General features: G+C 40.3%; 1 non-coding gene across 1 annotated transcript; it reads left to right on the top strand.

Annotated features, from left to right (window-relative positions):
- The first annotated feature begins 445 nt into the window (after positions 1–445).
- Positions 446–549, top strand: LOC112773858 (small nucleolar RNA R71). Its single transcript, XR_003188383.1, has one exon. It is a non-coding gene; the product is annotated as a small nucleolar RNA R71 (small nucleolar RNA).
- The last annotated feature ends 6,263 nt before the right edge of the window (positions 550–6,812 follow it).

Consider the following 6,812-nt stretch of genomic DNA (forward strand, 5'->3'; position numbering starts at 1 on the left):
GTTCCCCCACCCAAAGTTTGGGTGATTTTTCCATCCTGGGTTGTAAGTGTTGGAGTGTGGATCATATGATTGCCTTTGTTGGTTTCCCACATAGTTGGCCTCTTCCCAATCACCTCCTTCAATGCTTACTTCCTCTTGATCTTGTGTGTGTATTGCAGCCACTTGCTTTGTTTCTAATTGCCTGGTAAGCTCTGCTAGTTGCTTGGCAAACACCTTGTTTTGGGCTAGAATGGTATCAACATGGTTCAGCTCCATGACTCCCTTAGTGTTGTGCCTTTCTGATGCATAGTAGTACTCATTCTCAGCCACTGTCTCAATCACTTCAATGGCCTCTTCCACAGTCTTTTTCCTGTTCAATGAACCTCCTGATGAATGGTCTACAGCCTTCCTTGATTCATAAGAGAGTCCATCATAGAAAATATGCAATTGCACCCAATCATGGAACATGTCTGGTGGGCATTTCCTTGTCAAATCCTTGAATCTCTCCCATGCCTCGTAGAGAGTTTCACCATCTTGTTGTCTAAAAGTCTGAACCTCAGATCGAAGCCTATTGACTTTTTGTGGGGGGTAGAAACGTGCCAGAAACTTGCTTTCCACCTCATCCCATGTTGTTAGACTCCCCCTTGGGAATGATTCCAGCCACTTAGCTGCTTTGTCCCTAAGTGAAAATGGGAACAAAAGCAGTTTATAGGCATCTTCCTGTACTCCATTGGACTTCACAGTGTCACAAATTCTCAGGAATTTTGTGAGATGTTGGTTGGGATCTTCATTAGCACTTCCACCAAATGAACAATGATTCTCCACCAGTGATATTAGCTGTGGTTTGAGCTCGAAATTGTTGGCCTGAATGGGTGGTTTCTGGATGCTGCTACCACAATTCCCAGAGGTTGGGTTTATGTATGAACTAAGAACCCTCCTCTCAGGAATGGCATTGTTTTCTTCAGCTCTCTCATGGTTGTGAACTTCTCTATCCATGTTGAGATCTAGAGCTTCCTCAAAATTGTCCTCAGACTCTCCTTCAGATTCTTCTTCTCCCAGTACTCTCTTCCCTCTTGCTTCCCTTCTAAGTCTATGAAGGGTCCTCTCTGGTTCGGTATATGGAGGAGTTGATGTCTCTCCTCTCCTACCTGTCATACAAGAACACAGCACAGGCAACAAACAAGTGAAATACTCTTGGTTAATGGAAGAGTATGGTTAGAGCAATTGAGGAATTAATTCAAACAGTTAGTGAGTCAGTGAGTTAGTTGCTTGAATTTAAAGGCATAAAGAAAGAAAGCATGTAACAGGGTGCAGAAATTAAAATTCAACAAGTAACTTGTACTGAATTAATCAAAACAAAAAAAAATGCTCAATCTAGTTAACTTCCAATTTGAGAATTGTCAATCGAAAACCAATCCCCGGCAACGGCGCCATAAACTTGATGCGCATAAACTAGTTATGCTACGATTTAGAAAATTGCACAATCGGCAAAATTCCTTCCGGCAAGTGCACCGGTTATCGTCAAGTAAAAACTCACAATAGAGTGAGGTCGAATCCCACAAGGATTGGTTGAGTGAGCAATTCGGATTAGAAGTGTGTTCTAGTTGAGCGGAATCAAGATTGAGGTGAGAATTGTGGAATGTAAAATTGGCGGGAAAAGTAAATGACAAGAAATTGAAATGGCGGAATCTTAAATTGCATGAATTAAAGAGCAGAAACTAAATTGCTGAAATTAAAAGGGAATGGGGTGGTTGCATGAATTGAGTTGCAGAATGTAAAGAGAAGATGGAAATCAGAATTGGGGGATTCATTGGGTTATAGGAGATATTGAGATCTCCGAATCAAAACATGTTTATCTCTTCCTCAAGCAATGCGTTCATTGAATTTTGCTTGGCAATCTTATATGATTGGATCCCAATCCCTTGGCTCACCAATTCTCTCTAAAAATGAACAAATTCCCAATCCCTTGGTTTAAATGTTCATAAGAAGAGATGATGCTCGATCACTGATTATACCACACAGTTTCATGAACCACAATTTGGTAGGATTACATGTCACAATATCCATCCAAACCCCAATCCAATTCACTGTGAGAAAGCTTCTCTAGCATGAATCCTCCATTCCTTTCCCAAGGTTCCGAAGGATTCCAATTATGGGTAGTTTCTTTCCCAAGACAACTACCCAATGGAATTAGATCGAGAAGCTTTCTAACAAAATTCAAGAGAAAAGATTGAAGAAGAAGAAAAACTATTATTGATTCATTGAATTACAATAGAGCTCCCTAACCCAATGAAAGGGGGTTTAGTGAGTCATAGCTCTGAATTCAATTACAAAGATATGAAAACTAGCTAAAAGTGAGAGTCCAAAGTCCTTCCTCCCTTCAATTCTATCCTATTTATACACTTTCTATATTGAGCTTCTGTTGTGTTTCTTGGGCTTTGAGGCCTCTCCATGCTTTCCTTTTGCCTTGGGTTTATGATCCATAATCTTGTTGAGGCTGTTGATCCAAATTCTGTAACATTCATTGAGCCAACTTAGTGATAATCAAATAATGACACATGACTCAATAAATTGAGATTTCAAACTCATCAATCCTTCAGGCCCAATCCCATAAACCATGATATTCAATTGGGTTTCATACCAGAGTAAGTTTAAGTTAATGTTTGTGCTCAAAGACTAACTTAAACCGCAATATTTTTGGCCCAGAAACCTTTTCCAAGAGTGGCGTTTAAGTTGCAGTTTAAGCTTAAACTGCAGCTTAAACGCCAGACACTTCCAGTGAGGCCTTTTGTAGAAGCACGTTTAAGCTTCAGTTTAAGGTTAAACTGAAGCTTAAACGTGGAAATGGAAGAAGGCAGCCCTGGAGAGTCATGTAGTCGAACACGTTTAAGCTTCAGTTTAAGGTTAAACTGAAGCTTAAACGTGGAGATAGGAAGGGCAGCCCTGGAGGTCGAACACGTTTAACCTCCAGTTTAAGGTTAAACTGGAGGTTAAACGTGGAAATGGAAGGAGGCATCTTGGAGGTCGAACACGTTTAACCTCCAGTTTAAGGTTAAACTGGAGGTTAAACGTGGAAGCTTAGAAGGGTAGCCCTGGAGGTGTCGAACACGTTTAAGCTCCAGTTTAAGGTTAAACTGGAGCTTAAACGTGGAAATGAAGAAAGCAACCCTGGAGGAGAGTTCTTGGTTGAACACGTTTAAGCTCCAGTTTGAGGTCAAACTGGAGCTTAAACGTGGAAATGGCTCCCTGGTGCTTTTCCCATTCTGGCGTTTAACCTCCAGTTTAAGGTTAAACTGGAGGTTAAACGTGGAACTCCTTCCTGAGTGGCATTCTCATTCTGGCGTTTAACCTCCAGTTTGAGGTCAAACTGGAGGTTAAACGTGGAATGCTTCTTTGGTGAGGCTTTTCATTCTGGCGTTTAACCTCCAGTTTGAGGTTAAACTGGAGGTTAAACTTCAATTCCAGCATTTCTTAGCCTTTATGATTCTGGCGTTTAAGCTCCAGTTTAGGCTTAAACTGGAACTTAAACTCCACATGTGATATTCAAGCTTCCTTTATTGATTTTGTTGCTTCCTTGCTTAGCCTCTTCTTCCCTGAAATCATCCAAACAAATGCATCAAAGTCTTGCAAACTTTCATGAGAAATCTTCCATTCATAGCATTCAAGTAATATAACTAAAACTCATGGAATTTGCATCAAAATCATATTGTTTGGATGGTTCATTGCTTTGTTATTCTTTTAACCATTCTTGGTTACTTTAAGCTCAAGAAAATGCATAAAACAACTAAAACTAACAGAAAAATGCTAGTGAAACTAGCCTACGATGCCTTGGCATCAGCACACTCTGTTTTTCCTTTGGACCTCGACTTTAACCGCTCAGTCTCAAGCTTTTCACTTGACACCTTCACGCCACAAGCACATGGTTAGGGATAGCTTAGTTTAGCCGCTTAGGCCAGGATTTTATTCCTTGGGACCCTCCTATCCACTGATGCTCAAAGCCTTGGATCCTTTTATTACCCTTGTGATAAACCACTATTTTATGGTTTATATTACGTTTAATTATGTGGTTTTATCATGATCTTTACCCACTTATTCATTAAATAAGCATGCATTTATAATTCCTTCCTAAAGTTATTGCATGACTGAAAACTTGCTTCCTAGAGACTTTTAATTATGTATTTTATTTCTCCTTTATTCCATTCGATGCCGTGATCTGTGTGTTAAGTGTTTCAGGCTTTATAGGGCATGAATGAGTTGCAGATTGGAAAGGAAGCTTGCAAAAATGGAAGGAACACAAGAAATTGAGAAGATGACCAGCGAGAAGCGACGCGGCCGCATGGATGACGTGACCGCGCGGAAGAGAGTAAATCGCAATGACGCGGCCGCATGGATGATGCGGCCGCGCGAATCGGAAACTGCACAACTGACGCAGAGGCGTGGATGACGCGCCCGCGTGGCAAAGCGAAACGTCGAATGACGCGTCTGCCTGAATGACGCGTCCGCGTGACATGCGCGATCTGCATAATCTGCAGAATCGCTGGGGGCGATTTCGGGCCTTATTTTGACCCAGTTTTCGGCCCAGAAAAGCAGACTAGAGCCAGAGAACATGCAGAAACCAGGAACAATATTCATTCCGCATAGCTTTTAGTTTTGGATCCAGTTTTCCTCTCCTCTAGGTTTTCTCTCTACACATTCATAGTTTTTAGGATTTGTTATTTTCATTGTTTTTGCATTAGGATATTGAGAAGAGTTATTGCCTCATCAAGACTTCGACATTCTAGTTCGTTCTCTTTACTTGTCTCTTACTCTTCCATGTTCCTTAATTTACTTAATTTTACTATTGGACTATTTTAGCATTTATTAATACAAGAATTACTTTTATTTTTAATTAATCTTTTGATCATTATTTATCATGTCTTTCTTTAATTCCCTTTCTTATGTTATGAATTTTACATTTACAATGAGCGAGTAGTTCCCTAACTTGATGGGAGAGTTGATTGAAAGGAACCCTTGAGTTGGGATGTTCAAGAGAAAGATTGTAATTGGGTTTATTGTTGGACTGCTCTCTAGTCACTAACACCAATCCTCCCAAGAGCGGATTGGAACTTGTGGATAGAAACAGCATTCTAACTTGTTTGACTTTTCCTTACTTAGTGAGGGACAACTAAACATAATAACCCCCAATTGTCAATTGATCTTGAGAGTACTCCCACAAGAATAGGGCTTCCAGCTAATTAACTCCCAGTCAAGGCTTTTATTTAAATTTATATAAATTCTCTAATTTAATTTTCTGCCATTCAACTTAAACCTGTTTGAAAACATCTGATTAATAAAATAGCACACTTTTCTGCAACTCGTTGGGAGACGACCTCGGATCCATACTCCCAGTATTTTAATTTTAATTTCTGTGACACCCTTCTAAATTGATAAGCGGATTTCTGGTTGGTTGAGAACTATACTTGCAACGCATATTTTATAATCATTCTTAACTCGCCAATTTCCGCCAACATCAATTTTTGGTGCCGTTGCCGGGGAGTTGCAATAGAGTGCTAAAGTTATTAATTGGAATTTATTTATTTGCATTTTATTTTATTTTACTACTATGAGCTGCTTGTTTCTTTCGTTGGATGACACGTTCGCTTCCTGACCCAAGCTTGCTAGTATTTGATCCTGAGATTGAAAGAACTATTTCACGAATAAGGCAAGCTCGGCGTCGGTTAGTCCTCTCTGAGGGCGGATCTGAAACGTCACTTGAGAAAGAAACCAGCCCCTGTTCTACTGATTTGGTTGTTTTACGTGCAGGTAACATGGCAGCAGCTAGGAGAGTTACTATCCAAGAGGCTGGAGACCCTGATTTTACAATGCAACCATTTCAAGCGCATCACCCAGCGGTGGCTACAGACTTTGAAATAAAGACCGCACTGCTCAATTTGATGCCCAAGTTTCATGGCTTACCTGCTCAAGAGCCTATCAAGCACCTAAGAGATTTTCAGGCAGCCTGTTTGATGAGCGGATAATTTATACGCTTTTTGGCATTATTTTTAGTATGTTTTTAGTAGGATCTAGTTACTTTTAGGGATGTTTTTATTAGTTTTTATGTTAAATTCATATTTCTGGACTTTACTATGAGTTTGTGTGTTTTTCTGTGATTTCAGGTATTTTCTGGCTGAAATTGAGGGACTTGAGCAAAAATCAGATTCAGAGGTTGAAGAAGGACTGCTGATGCTGTTGGATTCTGACCTCCTTGCACTCAAAGTGAATTTTCTGGAGCTACAGAACTCCAAATGGCGCGCTCTCAACGGCGTTAGAAAGTAGACATACAGGGATTTCCAGCAATATATAATAGTCCATACTTTGCCCAAGTTTAGACGACGCAAAAGGGCGTTGAATGCCAGTTCTATGCTGCAGTCTGGAGTTAAACGCCAGAAACACGTCACAAACCAGAGTTGAACGCCAAAAACACGTTACAACTTGGAGTTCAACTCCAAAAGAAGCCTCTGCACGTGTAAACTTCAAGCTCAGCCCAAGCACACACCAAGTGGGCCCCGGAAGTGGATTTATGCATCAATAACTTACATCTGTAAACCCTAGTAGCTAGTCTAGTATATATAGAACTTTTTATCATTGTATTCATGGTCTTGGTTACTCCGGTTCCCCTCTGGGGCCGAGACCAATGAACTACATTATCACTTATGTATTTTCAACGGTAGAATTTCTGCACTCCATAGATTAAGGTGTGGAGCTCTACCGTTCCTCATGATTTAATGCAAAGTACTACTATTTTTCTATTCAATTCAACTTATTCCGCTTCTAAGATATCCATTCGCACCGAA

This window comes from Arachis hypogaea, chromosome 18 (genome assembly GCF_003086295.3).
Source record: "Arachis hypogaea cultivar Tifrunner chromosome 18, arahy.Tifrunner.gnm2.J5K5, whole genome shotgun sequence".
In the NCBI taxonomy this organism is placed as follows: Eukaryota; Viridiplantae; Streptophyta; class Magnoliopsida; order Fabales; family Fabaceae; genus Arachis; species Arachis hypogaea.